This window comes from Diabrotica virgifera, chromosome 2, assembly GCF_917563875.1.
Source record: "Diabrotica virgifera virgifera chromosome 2, PGI_DIABVI_V3a".
In the NCBI taxonomy this organism is placed as follows: Eukaryota; Metazoa; Arthropoda; class Insecta; order Coleoptera; family Chrysomelidae; genus Diabrotica; species Diabrotica virgifera.
The window spans coordinates 55,553,370-55,574,486 of NC_065444.1; the positions used below are offsets into that span (position 1 = coordinate 55,553,370).

Genomic DNA, 21,117 nt, shown 5'->3' on the forward strand with positions numbered 1-21,117 from the left:
AGAATAGAAACAATTCATGTATCTTTATGGATGGGAATAAAAAAATATAAAGGAAATGGATTTTGTAGTCGTGGTGTTTGTCTGTGATTAGTACGTTCTTTCTGAAGACTTAAGACCAGTATGTTACTTATAATAGCGGAAGAAGGCGATAATCGGATATATTTTGTGCTGTGTAGAAGAACCCTGCTAAAATAGTCCATATCGACCGGTGATAGTGGAGGTTTGGAAGGCTCTAGGAAAGGAACGGGTTGATGTTTTGTGGCAAATGATAAGTAGGATATATAAAAAAGAAAGGATTATTGGGCATCCTTTGCATATTTTGCGCACGGAGAGGGAGTGTGATGATATCATTGTATAAAGATAAAGGGTACCATCAGGACTGTAATAACTATAGAAGGATAAAGTTAAGGCCTCGCACAATGAAAATTTGGAAGAAAACTTTAGAATAAAGGTTAAGGAGAGAAACATCAATAGGAGAAGGGCAGTTTGGGTTTATGCCAGGAAGGAGAACAACGGATGCCTTGTTTGCTTAATGTTCATGTGATCTTTCGTTTATCATTTATTCTAGAGGAAATGATGAAGTGATACCCTTTCCATTTTTGTGCATTTAGACCTAAGTAATTCAAAATTTCTCAGATTTTTAGTATACATATCTTTGTTGTTGATATGTTGGTTTATGGTTTGGCTTACAACACACATATATTTAGTTTAAGCAGCAAAATTAACTGGTAACCCCTATTTAACATAAAAAAACTTTCTGGTCACATATTGCACGTCATTACCTTTCTGGCAAGCAAGAAATGACTTTTCGTTCACATAATTTAGAGTTTATAAACTTCTGTATGCATTTGTACGCCTACGTTTTACTATTTTTACTTCAGCATATATACTTGAGTACAGTTGGAAAAACAAAAGATTACCCATGAACGATCATATCAATCACATATTATTAAGATAATTAATAATCTATCTCCTTCGTTTATTATTTATAGAAAAAGACAGCAAATACAAAATATGTGACTGTATGTGATTGACATGATCGTATTCTTTCATTTTTCCGACTGTACATTCGTTTAATGGTTCTAACTATTATCAATTGTAGATCATTTTAAAACCTGTCTGCTCACTCTGCCATGTACGAGTAGGCATGGCAATAATACGATTCCATAAATTTTATGGAGGGGTCTTTGCGTATTTGTTAGTTTTTTAGATTTGTGTTTTTTTTGCATTTTAAAAAGATTTTATATTCATTTTGATTTTATAATAAATTAACCAGTTCAATGGAATAATACCATTTAGTGTAGTGTTTTGGTAGTTTATAAATAACCGAATATACATCATATGAATATTATGTTGTATTCAGCTGATCATTGAAAAGGCAGTTTTCCGTTAGAAAGGAGATCAACCTCGTTTCTTCGCTCTTTAAATTGAATTCCTAAGTGAACACTAGAACAGTAATCTTATTTTTAAATGCCATTGTGAATTAGATCGAATGTTAATCTATTTTACCTGAGGTTAGTAAAAACTTATTTGCAAGTGAATTAGAGCTTTTAGGAACTAATCCTTGCCATGCGCCACTGCTTCGCTCACTTACAGCGAAGAGAGATCAACTTTCAAGTTTATGATAATTAGTTCAGTTTGTATGTAAATAAGTTCAATAAAGTATTCATTTAATACGTTCGTGAGTCGTTCTCTGCCATCTTAGTAGGTTTTTGTACGAGCACTTTTTGCGATTTAATCGAAATATATGTAGAGGAATGCAGGTGGTTCGATTAAAATTGTCGAATTCTAAGATATGGACGAGTCTGCAATCGATATGAGATAATCTGCCATTTTGTAAAAATGGATACTTACACCAGACAGATTGTAGAAAGAGCAAGTCAACACAATATACTAATGGTGATCTGTTTCGTAGATTACAAAAGGCTTTAGATTCAGATAAAATGGGATTTTATCTGGAGTGTAATGGAAAATATGGGAGTATCTAACCACCTAGTTAACCTAATAAGAAATCTGTATGATAAAAACTCAGCTAAAGTTAAAGTACATGGAATATATTCAAATGCGTTCAAAACTAAGAAAGGAACTAGACAGGTCTGCATATTATCACCATTAACATACAACACATATTCTATAGAAATCCCTATAGAAGGAAAAAATCCGTAATCTGCGATACGCAGATGACACAATTGTACTAGCAGCGAATAAAGTAGAAATGATTACCATCACTTAACGACTAAGCCGGATAAGCAACGAATTTTGACTTCATATCGACACTGGAAAAACAAAAAGAATGATCATAGGCAGGGTAAATAATAATCTATTGCACATACACCAAGTGGCGATTTTCGAAGAATAGACATATTTGTATACCTACTTGGGCTCCCTGATAACCAACAATGGCGAATGATCCTCAGAAATAAAGCGGAAAATTGCAATGACCCGAACTGCAACAGCTAAATTAATTAAAATATGGAAACACCAAACAATAACAAAATCAGGTTTGTCAATGCCCTTTTTTCCCGTTGTTTTTTTTTTTCATAACGACAAGAACGGCGACCATAGAACTATTGGTAGTAGAAGTAAAGGTACAAGGGCGAAGCCCAAGAAGAACGGCTCCAACACTATGGGCAGACTAAATAAAGACTGTTGGAAAAATACATATATGAAGCCGTCCATCTGCACATGACCACAGCATATCCTAACCAGATAGGAAACTTGGTTTAATGTATCTACCTATATATTATTTTGTATGCTTTCACCTGGTATGCTAAAACACCTTTCAAAACATCAAGGAGTTTCAAAAAACTTTAAGAATTCCAAAATAATCTTCATAATTTGAAGTTTTTTTATTAATAGCAATTTTAGTAGCACAAGCAAAACCATAAGTCTGGCTAAAAGCTCAGCGCCATAAAAAAACTTTGATAAATCAACCGAAACAGATAGAAAATTATCTTTAATGGACCCAAAAATTCTCTACGGAGTTAGTAACAGCTTAATGCTGGAAGAAAACAAAAGGGAACTGGATCACAAAGAATGCAAACATTGGGCAGACTTATAAGGAACAAGGCAATTAAAATATTTTTAGGGAAATATAATCATGAAAGATTTAAATGTTGCTTTAGTTTTAAAAAGTACTAGGTATGTAAACAGGAATACTTACATGCCATTGTCGACTGAGGAAACACCTGAAAACATTATAGGTAGTAGATATGGAAAAATGGATAGATACTCTGTGAGATAGAGAATACAATCTCCATGTAAATACTTTGAAACTATTACAATCTACAAGGAAACTCAGAGTACGTTATCTTAGGGCATATGAGATAAAAAAGGGATGTACCAAACATGAAATATCCTGGAGCATATGAAATTAATTTAATTACTAAAAAACTATCAGATTTATGCTTAAAACTCTGACATTCTGATTAGTAAAAAATACACCAGGATCTCTTCAATGCGACATAACGACATGCCAATAAACATGTGCCTTCATATTAACTTTTTCGATCGAAGTCCTATCCTTAGTGAAATTGTCAATACCAATACAAATTAGGTTAGTTAATTAGTTACAATTACAAAAAACACAGATCCGAAGACAAAGAAATGTTTAACAATAATCAAAATAAAACAATAAGCAGATAAACAAAAAATATACAAAACTTTATCAGAACACCTTGAAAATATAAATTGCCTCAAACAATTGTGCTATTGGGCGATTTTATTCCTTAGACAGGAAAAAACATTTTTGTTTATATTTTTTTATAATCAAAAATTTAAAACCTGATCTACTCCTCAGCCCAGAATAGTCACCAAGACATAATAAATACAATTAATGAAGCATCTTGTGAAGCGCTTGGCACGATCCCAAGGAACAAAAATCATACTCCATTGTAGTATATATACCATATACCTATGAATAGTGGCTATAATTATATAATCAAATATACCTATCAAAAGTAGCTGTAAACAAATTGCCAAGGTAATAGCGAATAATGCGTGAAAATAGATGGCAAACAAAATTAGAAAAATAGACTCCGCTTACTAGAAGAAAAATGAGAACAAGACGGCCATAGAGAGATTTGGAAGATGCAAAGACCGCCACAGATTTAAAAACAGAAGAACTGAAACTTGCTGAAAGTTTTTATTAATAAATTAATACACTCACTGGCACCCAAAATTGTTGATTAAGTTTGACAATTTATAACTTTATTATTTGTACTCCGATTTTCAAGATTCTTACACCACTTTGTAGGTACATGTTTTCATTCCGGTAATAAAAAATTTTGCTTAGATGGTATTATAAGGGAGTGAATGGAAGCGTTGTATTTTTTTCTAAATTTAAAAAAATCTGTGGAAAAAATTGGAGTGCTGATTTTGTTACATACTTCTTTTGTATTATCCTGGAGGTATCCCTAAGATTTTGTTTTTGGAATTATCCGAATATCTCTTTTCTTTTAAAAGCTGTACCTAAATAAGGACACTGCTTTGAAGGTTTACTTAATTAAAACTATCAGACGTACTAAAATTAACAACACAAACCAAAATTAACAACAAAACAAAACAATTAAAGAGCGGGTCTGTCCACCTCTGGCGGCAACGACTGCTCGCAATCTGTTTGGCATCGAATAAATATGTGTTATCCTTGCCTGGGGAATAGCCCAATATTCCTCTACCAGGGCCATAACTGTACCAAATTTTTAGAGGCCTAGGAGACGGCGAATAGCTATTTTTAATTCATTACATAAATGCTCAATAGGATTGAGATCTGGGCTGCATGTGGGCCATTCTAACCTTATCAATCCAACCACTATTTAAGATATTTATATTTATGAGTCAATCAGTGTTTTTATGTACAAACAATTGTATAGCTCTTACAAGAAAAGACGTATTCGGACAATTCAAAAAGCAAAATCTTAGGAATATCTCCAGAATGATAAAAAGGAGTATGTAACAAAATCAGGCCTCTAATTTTTTGCACAGAACTTTTTATAGGATATTTTAAGTTAGTAGAAAACACAATGCTTCCATTCACCCCCGTATAATGCCATCTAAGCACAAATTTTTTGCTACAGATATAATAACGAACGACACCAAAAGATGTAATTATAAACTGATGCAAGAAACTTGAAAATCGGTGTACAAATAATAAAGTTATAAATTGTCAAACTTAATCAAAAATTTTGGGTGGCGGAATTTTGAGCCGGTGAGTTTATTTATCAATATTTTTGTGCTCTTAAATAATTTTTTTTTTTAAATAAACAGTAACTATTAATCATATAATCGTTTCAACTTTCTTACACAATTTTCATTTAACATAACACACTTGGACATTTTTAATTTTTAATTCTTCTTCGTACTTGTTCTGAAAATTAGGATTTCAAGAAAACCATAAGCAGAAATGAATCGACAATATCTCTAGTAAAAATTAACTACCAATAATGAAGAAGCTTCGATAAATATTCTTTCAGAGTAGAGATTGAAGATCAGAAGATATAAAATTTAGTCTTGCCTTACTCCACGCATGATATTCACATATATTTGGTATGTTCACCTTCAATTCTGAGATTTGCGGTCTGATTCCAGTAAAGGTTTCTAATTATGTTCAGATCTTGGTGGTTAGTTCCTGCTTTTTTAATATCTGTATCATCTTGGCGTGCTGTACTCGATCAAACGCTTTCTCGTAATCAACCAGACATGCGTATACATCGCAATTGACGTCTCTGTATCTCTGGAATAAGATTTCTATTGAGATTAGGCCTATCTCTTACCAACAGCATTTGTGAATCCGAATTGGTTGATGGAAATTTGATTTTACACATATTTTAAATCCTCTTATGGATTATCTTTAGAAAAAAATTTAGTAGTTGGTATGAGGTATGAGGCTTATCCCACGGTTTTTGAAAGTGCAATAAGCTAAGATTTCAGTCATTCTGTTGGTATTTCTCCAAAATTGTATATAGCAAATAAATTAAAATAAATAAAATCTCATACTTACGTATTAAGATATTTCTCAACTTAACGTATACTTTTTTTTTCATTAAAAATAGCACTGATTAAAGTTAATTAAATTTTTTTAATTTTAGCTGCATTTTACCCAAATATATTTGCCTGTCTTTTTCTAGAACCAGATGAGTTCCTTTTAGTATATAAATAAATAACATGCAAGATACCATTTCATGTACAACACAGAAAGCCACACTACAGAGCACATTACAATAAACAATACATTTTTGATGACTACGTTACTACATAAATTCAGAAATTCAGATCAATCACCAGTCATATCCATCAACTAAACCCTTAAGTCAATTTAACTTGACAAAGACTTTCCCAGCAAATTTGAATAGAGCGCATTAAAATGTAAATCCACCGTGACAACAACAGCTCGAAACAATCTCCAAGAAACTCATATCCTGACCCAATTTTCATACAAGCTCTGAATAAATGCAAGCCGAATAATAAAAGTATATTACAGCCAAAACCATAAAACCAATCTCTTCTTATACCTGCTGTGAATACCACAATTTTTTGTGTATGAACCAACCCTATCAATGCTCTTGTCGTCTGACGGAGCACTTATTTTTTGCTCCCCGGTTATACGAGAAAGCAGTGCATAGGCAAATCAGCATTTAAATGCATAGAAAATTTTACTATTCCCTAGAAACATTTCTCATTTCGGTGGCAGAAAAAAAATAGAAAGTTTACAGATTCATGGGGTTTTATGCAAAACACTGAAATGGGTTAGTTTCTGCTTTAAATTCTAAAAGGGTGGTTGTAAGCGGAAGAAAGAGTGTTGTGGTTATTTGAAAAATTTATTTATGTAAGTAAATAAACCAATACATAAACTTTTATCTTGTTTACAGACGAAATTATTTACTTTAGAGTGTAGGCTCAAAATTTCGGGCTAATGTTTTTAACTGCATTCGTTTTTTTCGAATCATGAGAAAAATAATGAGTATTTTTGACAAATTTAAACGCAGAATGAAAGACTATCTTATTACCGAGGACCAAAAGTCCATGCAAACTTCTATAATGTTTATTTTAATACGTTACAGGGCTGAAAAGAAAGAGAAAATTTAATGCGATTTTTAATTTCGAATATCTTAATCGAAAGAAACTTTTTGGTTCTTCAAAGGCACTTTCTGCACTCAGTAATAATGTAATCTTTTATTCTGCGTTTAAATTTTTCAAAAAAATTTATTAATTTTCTCAAGATTCGAAAAAAATGAATGCATTTAAAAAAGCATTAGACCGAAATTTTGCGTCTACGCTCTTAGCGTATATATGTACATAATGACCAGGAAACCATATTGATAACAGTTTTTCTCCATTCTCCTCTTTTTTTTATTGTTCTTCTTGTGAACAATCTCAAATGATTCTCTGTGCTTTTATTGCTCTAATTATGTTCTCTTGACCCACTCATTATTGAATTTCGTGATTTATCCACTGTCTTGCGTCATCTTAGTTTTCCCTCTTTGGTCCCAGTATGTATCTTTATAATTTTCCTCTCAAAAACTTTTAGTTGTTCTTCTTCTCTTATTGTTAATGTAAATGTCTTTAAATACATACCACTATCGATCTGTCGGTCGTTTTGTAGATTTTTATTTTTTGTTTCGGCTTTTCTTCTTATCTCTAAACATTTTCTTATTTATGTATAACGCTTTATATCCCGCTTGAATTCGTCTTTTCATATCTACACTTTCATTTCTTCTGTTGAACGTTTCAAATTCTTAGAAGCTGTCAGTTCTGTCATTTGTGTCTTCTTTTTCTTGCTAACGTTTATGTATTTTGTTTTTTATTTTGATTTATTTATAGTCCTCTGTTTGGCTGGATGTGTAAGAATTTATAGATACATGTTCGTCGGGAGGAACCATCTTGAAGAAGAAGATGGTGCCTCCCGACGAACATGTATCTCTAAATTCTTACACATCAAACCACCATCGATTGAAAAATACTAAGTATGTAAAATCGTTTAAGAAACGTTATTTTAAATGTTTGTGTATGTACAATTTGTTATCCAGGCTTAATCGCTTCTTTCTCCTTCTTGTTGGGTCAGTTTTTGATGTATTCTCCTGTACTTTGCTGATGATGGCTCGTGTTGAGCCGAAACGCATCCAATAAAGAGTTTAATATTTAACTTTTCAATAAATTTTGTGGTACCTTCTTAAAGTTGAGTACTTTGTTACCTCTAGACCACATTTATGAACTACGACTTCCTTTTATGGTTCCTTTAAATTTACTTGATACTAATACGTAAATCATCTAGCATGAGAGCTTTATTATTTTTTTAAAGTATTTCTCTTTCATTAAAATTGATTATTTAGATAATCTGTCTACTTTTAGCCCTATTAATTTGATATTATACTTTTGACGTATAATTGTTTTAATATTTTGTATAAGCATTCTTAATACCAAGTAGGGGAGGCAAGTATGCTAAATTTGCAGTTACTCGAGCGTTATTGGGTTGTGAATATTAGGTCCTACAACCCAAGAGTTAAATTAAGTTTTTCATTTTAGTGGGGACTCCATTTTTTAATTTAATTTTCCATTTCCAACAATCGTTGTTCCGATTATAGAGCCATCTATTCATAATTCGAAAAAATGTCTCGAATAAAAGTTACTTATTTTTACGTAAAAAATCCAAATCTGCAATCAAAAATGCGGGCTCCTATTTAAGTTTATAGGTAAACCCCCCAACCCACCTCAGTGGGTGGTCGTGTTTGATGTCATTCGATAGATTTTTAAAAAATATAATATATAACACGAATTTTTCAGTTTTTCGATCTGATGTTCATTTCGCGAAATATTCGCTTTCTTTGTGAATCTTTGTGACTCGGTCATTTCCTTACGACCCGCTTAAATCGTCAGATTTTTGAAATATACACTGTTCTGCATGTACTTAACTAAAACTTTTACCTTATCTTAATCTGACCATTTCGAGGTTTTCTAAGGATAATTGTTTTCGGACCCGTCTTAACGAACAGCCCTGTATTAAGAGTCCATATATGGTAGGGGTACATTTACAGGGCACAAGGTTTCTCCCCATGTGATTTTCTGACGCGCTCGAGTAACTACAAAAATCCCTGCTTGGGTTCCCCTACCACAACCCTATCTACCGAAGCTACCGTGATTCTGCGTGTGTTTTAAGTATCTTTCTAAAGAACAACTTAAAATTATTAGATGTAGGAAGCAGAAATAATTTTTAATGATCAATTATTTTTTAATGGTCTTTATTAATTACAAAAAAATTATTGTGGCATAGTGTCTTTTGTCTTCTGTTGTCGATTAGTCTTGGCAAATTGCTGTCATTTTTCGATGTAAGACCATTTCATGACCATAAATAGACTAAGAAATGTTTTATTGTGGTAAATTGTTTATACGTATTAATAATGAAGCATGAAATTACTGATTGCCACCGGGATTTATATAGAGTTAGATATTATACTTATAATCAAAAGATAGGAGAGTAAACCATTGTTCAACTAATATTGGAAATATTTAATAGTTCTATTAGTTCGCAAGTGTTACGTTTGCACTAGGCTAGTATACACTACAGTATTATACTTCAAATGTCTTCATATTCTTTATGTGGCGTCCACATTATTGGAGGTTAGCCCATTTGGTGGCAAAGCTTTATGGTAGGGGAGCCCAAGCGGGGATTTTTGCAGTTACTCGAGCGCGTCAGATTATCATATGGGGAGAAACCTGGTTTCTGCAGATGTACCTCTACCATATATTGGCTCTTAACACAAGAGAGTTAGTTAAGGGGGCCCGAAAAAAAATCTATCCTTAAAAATACTCGAAATTGTCAGATTAAGATAAGGTAAGTTAAGTACATGCAAAAGAGTGTATATTTCAAAAATCTGACGATTTGAGCGGGGCGTAAGGAAATGGGCGAGTTAAAAATTTCACAAAATAAAAGCGAATAATTCGCGAAATGAACGTTAGATCGGAAAACTAAAAAATACGTGTTCAATATTTTTCAGAAATCTATCGAATGATACCAAACATGACACCCGACGGAGAGGGGTGAGGGGTTAATTTAAAATTTTAATACAAATCCCGCGATATTTTTCAAAATAAACATTAGATCGAAAAACTGCAAAATACACTTAATCAATATTTTTGAAAAATCTATCCAATGGTACCAAACTCGACCCCCACGGAGGTGGGATGGGGGATACTTTAAAATCTTAAATAGGAGCCCCAAATTTTTATTCCAGATTTGGATTCTTTACGTAAAAATAAGCAACTTTTATTCGAAACATTTTTTCGAATTATATATATGTAATCTAAAAAAACGATTGTTGAAAATGGAAAATTAAATTAAAAATGGAAAGTCCCCACTAAAATGGAAAACTTTACTTAACTTTTTTTGGTTTTAGGACCTACTCTTCACAACCCAATAGGTCCCCAAAGCGCTCGGGTGACTGCACATTTAGCATACTTTGCTCCCCTACTGTTTTGATCTGTCTTCCGCTGTTTGAATTAAGTCCTTTTCCTTTATAATCTAATCCTGTGCAATTTCTAATACTACGCAAATAGGTAAATTTTTTGATTCTAGTAGCACATTTTTTCCCTCTATGTTACCCTCAATAATTACCTAAGTAATGTAATACCTTTTATGACCGATTACATGAGTCAAAAAACTGTTTTTTTTATTTTGGAAATATTTTCAATTTGTTTTTCTGGATTTAATTTGTTTAGGATTTCTTGTCTTGTTTTTCGTGCATTCCAGAGAATTTTCAAAATTTGTAATACACTCACATTTCGAATGCCGTTATTTACGCTTTTTACCTTCTTGCTCTCTGTTTCTCTCTACTACCTTAACTCCTCGGGTGCTGTTGCGTTTCTTTGCCAAACGTGTAAGATAGCTGATTAGCTTAATCAGCGCATCCACTTCTGTTTTAATCCTTCAAAATTTTCTGTAGAAATCTTTTCTCTCTCTCTCTCTCTCTCTCTCTCTCTCTCTCTCTCTCTCTCTCTCTCTCTCTCTCTCTGTTGTACCTCTCTCTATCTCTCTCTCTCTCTCTCTACCTTAGGCCAATTTTTTCATGATCTCTTGTGACAGTGCTTCTCTTCTTCTGTCTGGTTAGTATTCGAGTGCCTGTCTGGTTATATTATTTTGGTCTTTCCTTAGTATAGGCATGTCCAATCCATTTCCATTTGCTTCTTTTAATACTAGTCCAGGGCGGATCTGTTTTGAGATGGACGTTGAGAGGTGACTCAAATTTTTTTGCAGAAATTGCTTGAAAATAAATCAAATAATAATATTTGAGTTATCCTCCCTCTCAAAAAGGTCCGGAACATTGTTTAAATAATCAAAATGTCAAAAATTGAAGGAAAAATTCGATTTTTTTCTTCGTTTTTTGATTATAGCTTTAAAAGTATTCATTTCCGAGAAAAGTTGTACTGACATAAAAGTTGCGTATTTAAATTTCCTACAACATAAAATTGGTTAAAAATTTAAAAAATAGTCACCCTAGTTGCAAAATAGCAATAATTGCGAAAAAAACATACAAAAACAAGTATTTGCATATTACGTTTTTCAACCATTTATGCTACACTTAGGACCTTCATATTTCACCCAGAAAAACTTTTATTTATGATACAGTAAAACAATACTGTAAATTTCTTTAAGATCGGTTCGATAGATTTTGCAAAATAAATTTTGCAATCCAGCTTTCGCAAAAAAATTCATTTTTTTCAAAATGTTACAGGACTGAAAATAAAGCAGATAGCAAGTTAAATTTTTTTTTGATTATAGAAGTTTACTGTACCTTTCAACTGCAATTTTCAAAATTAAAATCGATTAATTACCATGGCGTCAGAAAATTTTTGAAATAAACAATAGTTTTTGGTGCTACGCGCAGGACAGCGGACAGCGGTGTTCGATTCACACAAGTTGATTTTCACCAAAATTTCTTCCAATCTTTATCTAATATATTATTTTCTTACTCTATATTTTGTTGTATTTTAATATTTTAATTCCACAAAAATCAAACTAATTTTATTATTGTTTGTGAAATATTGTTTAAACAATTGCATATGTTTTAAAATAATAAACTTTTATTATTTAAGTTAAAATATATGAACAAAGAAAGTTTTTGCTAATAAAAGTGTTATTTCAAAGGATAGAGTATGTGTTTTTATTTTGCAATAAACAAATTTATTTATTTATATCGAAATGTAATAAAAATTAAAATGTATCAATCATTATCAAAGGTCATTGGAATGCCCAATCAGAGCAAACTATCCGCTGTCCTGCGCGTAGCACCAATAATTAATGTTTATTTAAAAAAATTCCTGACGCCGTGGTGTTACTCGATTTTAATTTTGCAAAATTGCGAATGAAAGGTACAGTACTCTTCTATAAGCAAAAAAATTTTCAACTTGCTATCTGCTTTATTTTCAGTCCTGTAATATTTTGAAAAAATGAATATTTTTTACGAAAGCTGGATTTCAAAATTTATTTTGCAAAATCTATTGAATCGATCTTAATGAAATTTACAGTATTTTTTTACTGTATCATAAAGTTTTTCAGGGTGAAATACGAAGGTCCTAAGTTTAGCACAAATGGTTGAAAAACGTAAAATACGAATACTTGTTTTTGTATGTTTTTTTCACAATTATTGCTATTTTGCAGCAAGGGTGACTATTTTTTAAATTTTTAACCAATTCTATATTGTAGGAAATTTAATTACGCAACTTTTATGTAAGTACAACTTTTCTCGAAAATGGATACTTTTAAAGTTATAATCAAAAAACCAAGAAAAAAATAGAATTTTTCCTTAATTTTTTGACATTTTGATTATTTAAACAATGTTCCGGACCTTTTTGAGAGGGAGGATAACTCAAATATTATTATTTGATTTATTTTCAAGCAGTTTCTGCAAAAAAATTTGAGTCAAAATATTTTATCGTATTTTGTTCTTCGTCATAGTTCTGCGTTTGATATTTTATCAGGCCAGTATATTTTTAGGTAGTTATACCTATTTGTATTTTTTGGTAGTTATTTCTTCCTTTCTTCAAGATTCTGCGCCATACAGTTCTATACTCCTAATAAAACAGATGTTATATTTTGATTTTGCTTAATTCTGATATATCGGGTGGTTCCACATTTCCTTTAAGAAGTTATATGCATGTTGTGCCTTTTCTATTCTTTTTTCTACATCTGATCTACTACCGCCTTTTTTCCGTGATTAATTCCAGATATTTTATCTAGTTCCTCTATTTGTCTTCCACTTATTTTATTTTTAGTTTTTTGGTTATTGTTTTTTAAGAGTTTTGTTTTTCTGTTTTTATCTTAAGGCCCATTACATTGGAGTATTTTGCAAGCGTGTCGATCTTCTGCATATGGTTGCTATGTTCGGTTAGGAGGTAAATATCGACTGCGAACTGCAAGCCTTACTTTTTCCATGATCTAATCCGTTATGATTAGTACTCTGGGCTAATTAGCAAAATACAAGGAAAAGTTATTTACCAGCAATTTTATTGCTGGAATCGAATCTTATTATTGTATGTATTAATAATATAGATATGCAAAGTCCGCAGATAGTGTGCTACTTTTTTTTATAAACAACATGGCGCCCGAAAATCGTGTTTTTTTTAATTTTTGCTCTATAACTCCAAAGATTTTAACTTTAGACCAAAAACACTCAAATAAAAATTCACCGCAATTAAATTCTGCATAGAGACGTGTTTTTTCCGATTTACTTCGACGAAAACTTTCCCCGGAAAAAGCGGGTTTTTCCAACAAAATCTTTAATTTTCAACTAAACTTTTAGATAAGTAGTTGTTAATCAATAATTAAATAACTTGGTAACGTAAAAGCCCTTTCTGTATATATTATAATTCCAGAAGTTTATGGAAATTGAATGAACAGTTTAGCAACAATTAAAATGTTAATTAAAAATTTACGGTCGCTATAATAACGACAATAATTATGATGCGTAAGAATAACTATGATTTTTTTATAAAAAGACACTATCTGTACCTATCTAATGTACTTTACAGAATTGAAATTAGACTATTTAAGCGGCCTCAGGAATATTTTAACATTATAAACAATTTTTTGGTTTATAAACAAATAGTATATCTCGGGAAATATTGAACTGCATTAAATTGTGAAAACGGTATTCGAAAGACAGCGGTAGGATGATTCTTTTAAAAGAAAAAAATTTTAATTATGACGAGTGGTTCCTTAGATACAACCGGTCAAAGTTGACCGGAATTTACGGCAAAGATATAAACAATAGGATCATAATTTTTAAACCATCACCTTTTCATTTTTGTCCCCTTTCTCCACACCAATTTTCATATGTTTAAAATCCTCATAACATATATTATTATAAAAAAAACTATCGATAATACGTGTGAAAATTGCCAAAAATAGCAAAATTCCAATCAAAAATTAGGTTGGAACTAAAAATGTAACTCTCAAAGTTCAAAATCGGTATATACGTTAACAAAATGCATTTTATCGGCTTCCCATGGAGCAATTTCCTTCATTCTTACTTACTACAGTGATACTGTAGATACTGTGATTACTTAGATAAACTTACTACAAGTGTACCTTTTAAAGTTAAAAACATAAATATTCTCATTTGAAAGCTGTATAATTATTTAAACAATTTTTATTTAATCAAATTAAAATATTGTGTTATAATAAATAAATTAATTTATTTTAACAAAACAGAAGCAAGTTTGACATTTAATAATACGTTAGTTCGATGGCTCTACTCGAGTTACTTGGGAACAAAAAAAGAATGAAGGAAATTGCTCCATGGGAAGCCGAGAAAATGCATTTTTTAACGTATACCGATTTTGAACTTTGAGGGTTACATTTTCTCCAACCTAATTTTTGTTTGGAATTTTGCTATTTTTGGCAATTTTCACACGTATTATCGATTGTTTTTATTATAATAATACATGTTATGAGGATTTTAAAGATATGAAAATTGGTGTGGAGAAAGAGGACAAAAATAAAAAGGTTATGGTTTGAAAATTATGATCTTATTGTTTATATCTTAGCCGTAAATTTCGGTCAAGTTTGACCGGTTGTATCTCAGGAATCACTCGTCATAATTAAACTTTTTGTCTTTTAAAAGAAGCGTCCTGCCGTTGTCTTTCGAATACCGTTTTTACAATTTAATTTAGTTTAATATTTCCCGAGATATTCTATTTATTTATAAGCCAAATAATTGTTTATAATTTTAAAATATTGCTGAGGCCGCTTAAATAGTCCAATTTCAATTCTGTAAAGTACATTAGATAGGTACAGATAGTGTCTTTTTATAAAAAAATCATAGTTATTCTTACGCATCATAATTATTGTCGTTATTATAGCGACCGTAAATTTTTAATTAACATTTTAATTGTTGCTAAACTGTTCATTCAATTTCCATAAACTTCTGGAATTATAATATATGCGGAAAGGGCTTTTACGTTACCAAGTTATTTAATTATTGATTAACAACTACTTATCTAAAAGTTTAGTTGAAAATTAAAGATTTTGTTGGAAAAACCCGCTTTTTCCGGGGAAAGTTTTCGTCGAAGTAAATCGGAAAAAACACGTCTCTATGCAGAATTTAATTGCGGTGAATTTTTATTTGAGTGTTTTTGGTCTAAAGTTAAAATCTTTGGAGTTATAGAGCAAAAATTGAAAAAAACACGATTTTCGGGCGCCATTTTGTTTATAAAAAAAGTAGCACACTATCTGCGGACTTTGCATATCTACAGTGAGCACGTAAAGGTTGGAATAAATTCATTTTCTCGAGATAGGATGATTTTGGAAAAAAATCCCGAAACAGGTCAATTTTTATTTTTAAATTACGACTTTTTGGCATATACTTCATGCTAGTGACGTCACCCATCTGGGCGTGGTGACGTCATCGATGATTTTTTTAAATGAGAATAGGGGTCGTGTGATAGCTCATTTGAAAGGTAATTCAATTCTCTATTCAGTAATATAAACATTAATATAATTATTTATACAGGGTGTCCAAAAAAATTTTTTTTCAATTAAATTTATTGACATAAAAAGAAGAAAGTATGTAGTTCATTTAGTTCAAAATACATTTTACTGCTCTCAGAAAACTGAAAAAAATGTTTATTTGAAAAATAATCACTGCCTTTCGCTTAAATTAAATGTTCAAACTGTCACGAGGCTGGTGGTTGGCAGCTTTAATATTGAATATAAGCAAAAAGCAATATTTATTTGCCAAATAAACATTTTTTCCTGTTTTCTGATAGCAGTAAAATGTATTTTGAATTAAATAAATTACACACATTCTTCTTTTTATAATAAATTTAATTATAAAAATTTTTTGGACACCCTGTATAAATAATTATGTTAATGTTTATATTACTGAATAGAGAATTGAATTACCTTTCAAAGGAGCTATCACACGATCCCTATTCTTATTTAAAAAAATCATCGATGACGTCATTACGCCCAGATGGGTGACATCACTTGTATGATATATATGCCAATAAGTCGTAATTTTAAAATAAAAATTGACCTGTTTTGGGATTTTTTCCAAAATCGTCCATTCTCGAGAAAATTAATTTATTCCAACCTTTACGTGCTCACTGTATATTATTAATATGTATATACAATCATAAGATTCGATTCCAGCAATAAAATTGCTGGTAAATAACTTTTCCCAAAAATGGCCTATTCTCCGATAATCAGCCCAGACTATAGGAATATTGTCGGTATAGGCTTCAGTCTGTTCAATATGATCTTGGACATTATTTTGGATGTGAGTGGCCGTCAGTAATGTTTTTGCTCACCAATTCTTTCATCTACTTAGATCTGCCTTTTTTGGTATCTTAATAATTACACTCTCGTTCCATTTCTTTGATAGCTCTTTATCGATCCATATCTTGTCAAGACGTTTGTGTGACATATTTCTACTGATTAGTTATTCGTTTGAGTCGGCCTTATTTAATTTATCGGTACGTTGTCACTTTTAATTGGCTTGGTCATTTTTTAGTTGTTTCACTGTGTATTTCTATTTCGCTTGGAGTCTTATATTTCCTTCTTCTTCTTCTTCTTCTTCTTCTTCTTATGCAATCCACCAATGGATGACAGTTTCTCTATCCCTTGCAGTATGTAGTAGGTCTCCTATGTTTCTTAGTCCTGTCCATTGTTTGACATTACGGAGCCATGACATTTTCTTCCTGCCCACTCCCCTTCTTCCTTCGATCTTTATATATTTCCTTCAAACTAAGTTAAATGTTCTTCAAACTGGATGTTACTTTATGATTGAATGATTTTATTTTCTTATAAACTTTCTTTAACCAGTGGATCGTATTGTGTACTTTCATTATTCGATTTTTTTAGCCAGTCTTCCTGATTTCATACTAGACCAGGGCGCATCTAAAAATATTAGTACATTTGGACGTTGAGAGGTGACTCAAATTTTTTTGCAGAAATTGCTTGAAAATAACTGAAATAATAATATTTGAGTTATCCTCCCTCTCAAAAAGGTCCGGAACATTGTTTAAATAATTAAAATTGTAACCCTTATAGTAGGGTTATATTTTTTTTGGTACTAAAATTTGATTGATGAAGAGAAAGGAGTAGTGAGAAACGGCTTAACAAGTTAAAATTAGAATGAAGATAACAAATTAATTATGAGGATGAGGATGAGACGTAAAAGCTCAGGAAGTGGAGATCGGCTTATTTTCGTGCTGTTGTTTAGGGGAGAAAGAGATAGTGATAAAGGAAGAAACCAGAAAAATTAAAAAGTAATGAAATACTTAAAAGAAAAGAACTGACCTATGATCAATAAACCAAAGATGGGCGCCAGAAGTAAATGCCTTTTAGAGCCTTTACTTCGTTGATAGAACAGTGTGGGAGACTAGAAAAGAGAGAGAGAGATATAGAGAGAGCGATATATAGAGAGAGAGATATAGAGAGAGATATATATATATATAGAGAGAGAGATATATATAGAGAGAGAGAGAGAGAGAGGGGGAAAGAGAGGGAGAGAAAGAGAGAGAGAGAAATAAGGAGAAAGATATAAACAATCCAAATAACTTAATCCTGAAATAAAATATTATATGAACACATATAGTTGAGAGATATCAGGTGCAGGTGAAATGATACAAACCCAATAGGTATACCTTATTTTTATTGTGTAAAAGAAATACCTAGATATATGTAAAGTAAGATTTTGGTAACTAATGTATATATATATATATATATAATGTAACATTTCTAGCTAAAAATATAAATAATGTATAATAATGTAAAACATTGGCTTGCAAGATGAATATATAATAGTAAAATTTAATTAATAATATAAATAATGAATATGAGTAATGTTAAAATTTTGGTTGCCAAGATATAAGCAGATAACGTAAAAGTTTCCGACTATTAAATGATTTCTATGAGTTTACGTTTCTTTCAGATACAAACAATAAAGAGACAGAAAAACAATAGTGAGTGCTAGTCAACAGAACCAGATGATATTCTTCATAATACCGTATTAATATACTTGTATATTATCTACAACAATACCTAAGTTATTATGTAATGAACCCTATAGAGACCAATGCTCTAGGTCTATAAGTACTTATGTTCCCTTACATGCATTGAGACTTAGATGAAAAATTGACAAAATATTATTTGTTGTGTAGACACAACCGATAGTAAAAGATATGATAAGGGAAGTTAAAAAATAATCTAATGCTTAACAACAAATGTAGAATAAATATATAATATATTGCGGAACACAATTCGGTCTATAAATGAGAACATTAATTAAGTACACTTATCTTTGTTCCAATCTAGATGAAATTCCTTCAGCTCTAATTCCAAGTGTTGGCTTATGGACGTGCCGGTTTATCAGACGGTAAGCGGCTCTATGAGTATACACATCTTAGGGAAGATTTACGTTCCAGATAATTAATAGGAATGTTATTCTTAGTGCATTTTCCATATAAGTTGTCTTTGTGGGATATTAAAAGCTTGGTTCTATTTTATAATTCTCTAGGTACGGCTAAAAAGAGAGGTTCTCATTAGGTATCTAGAAATTTTTTCCTGGATACAAGGTGAGACAGACCGGTTACAAAAGATAACCGAACATATTCTTCCACATAAATGGGAAGGTCATTTATCCAAAATGAAATTACATTATTACTTAAGTAATATATTTCTAAAAGTAGCTTTGCTAGATTTGACTTTTTAAGGTATAAAATTATTCATTTTGATATATGTGTTTCCTAAATTTCCAAAAGAAATTTTTAAAATAAAATCACTTACCAGACGTTCATTTTAGGTATATTATATCTTTACAGATATATTTAGCTTGCTTTGTAATTGCAATTCCAAAATAGATTTATTGAATATCTCCTATTCTTTTATGTATGACATCTGCCGTTTTTTCTCCAACACATATTTGTCTGTATTTGACCTTCTTAAGTCGTTGGTTAGCTAGCACTAATTCTGTTTTCATTTTCCTACCTCGATCGTAAGGTAACTTTTTGTTATTCGATGTTAATTATTACGGTTGTCGGGAGTGGCTACTCGTAAACGTAGCGGAACGCTACAAAATGTCAAAAAATGAAGGAAAAATTCGATTTTTTCTTCGTTTTTTGATTATAACTTTAAAAGTATTCATTTCCGAGAAAAGTTGTACTGACATAAAAGTTGCGTAATTAAATTTCCTACAATATAGAATTGGTTAAAAATTTAAAAAATAATCATGCTTGTTGCAAAATAGCAATAGTTGCGAAAAAAACCATACAAAAACAAGTATTCGCATTTTTCGTTTTTCAGCCATTTATGCTACACTTAGGACCTTCATATTTAACCCAGAAAACTTTACGATACAGTAAAACAATACTGTAAATTTCATTAAGATCGGTTTAATCGATTGTTAATTGCAAAATAAAAACACATACTCTATCCTTTGAAATAACACTTTTTTTAGCAAAAACTTTCTTTGTTCATATATTTTAACTTAGAGAATAAATGTTTATTAGTTTTAAACATACGCAATTGTTTAAACAATATTTCACAAACAATAATATAATTAGTTTGATTTTTGTGAAATTAAAATATTAAAGTACAACAAAATATAGAGTAAGAAAATAATATATTAGATAAGGATTGGAAAAAAATTTTGGTGGAAATCAACTTGTGTGAATCGAACACCGCTGTCCTGCGCATGGCACCAAAAATTAAAGTTTATTTAAAAAATTTCCCGACGCCGTGGTAATTAATCGATTTTAATTTTTGCAAATTGCAAATGAAAGGTTCAGTACACTTCTATAAGCAAAAAAAATCAACTTGCTATCTGCTTTATTTTTAGTACTGCAACATTTAAAAAAAAAGGATTTTTTTTGCGAAAGCTGGATTGCAAAATTTATTTTGCAAAATCTATTATACCGATCTTAATAAAATTTACAGTGTTGTTTTACTATATCATAAAGTTTTTGTGAGTAAAATATGAAGGTCCTAAGTGTAGCATAAATGGTTGAAAAACGTAAAATGCGAATATTTGTGTTTTTATGGTTTTTTCTTAATTATTGCTATTTTGCAACAAGGGTGACTATTTTTTAAATTTTTAACCAATTCTATATTGTAGAAAATTTAATTACGCAACTTTTATGTCAGTACAACTTTTCTCAGAAATGAATAGTTTTAAAGTTATAATCAAAAAACCAATAAAAAATTCGAATGTTTCCTTCATATTTTGACATTTTGATTATTTAAATATGTTTCAGACCATTTTGAGTGGGAGGATAACTCAAATATTATTATTTGAGTTATTTTCAAGCAATTTCTGCAAACAATTTGAGTTACCTCTCAACGACCATCTCAAAGCAGATGCGCCCTGGACTATACGGAATACGTCTTTATAGAGGTACAGAGTTTTCACAATTTCTTTTCATTTCATATTTTTGTCCTCTCCCGGACTTTGTACTTAGCCACTTTGTTGTGTGTTTTTTATAAATATGGTATTTTTACACCTCTAGCAAATTAACTCTTTGTTATTTTTATAATTATTTCACCTACTAAAAACCTCTTCTATGACTGTTATTATTTATTTTAGTTCGCTTTATTTTCTCTTAAATTCTGATCGACTTTCTTTGAAT

The 21,117-nt window shown here is 30.9% G+C and overlaps 1 protein-coding gene across 1 annotated transcript in view; it reads right to left on the bottom strand.

The window, feature by feature from the left end:
- The window catches only part of LOC114346330 (homeobox protein abdominal-B-like), a 638,798-nt gene that overhangs the window by 266,015 nt on the left and 351,666 nt on the right, over window positions 1-21,117 (bottom strand). The window lies entirely within an intron of this gene.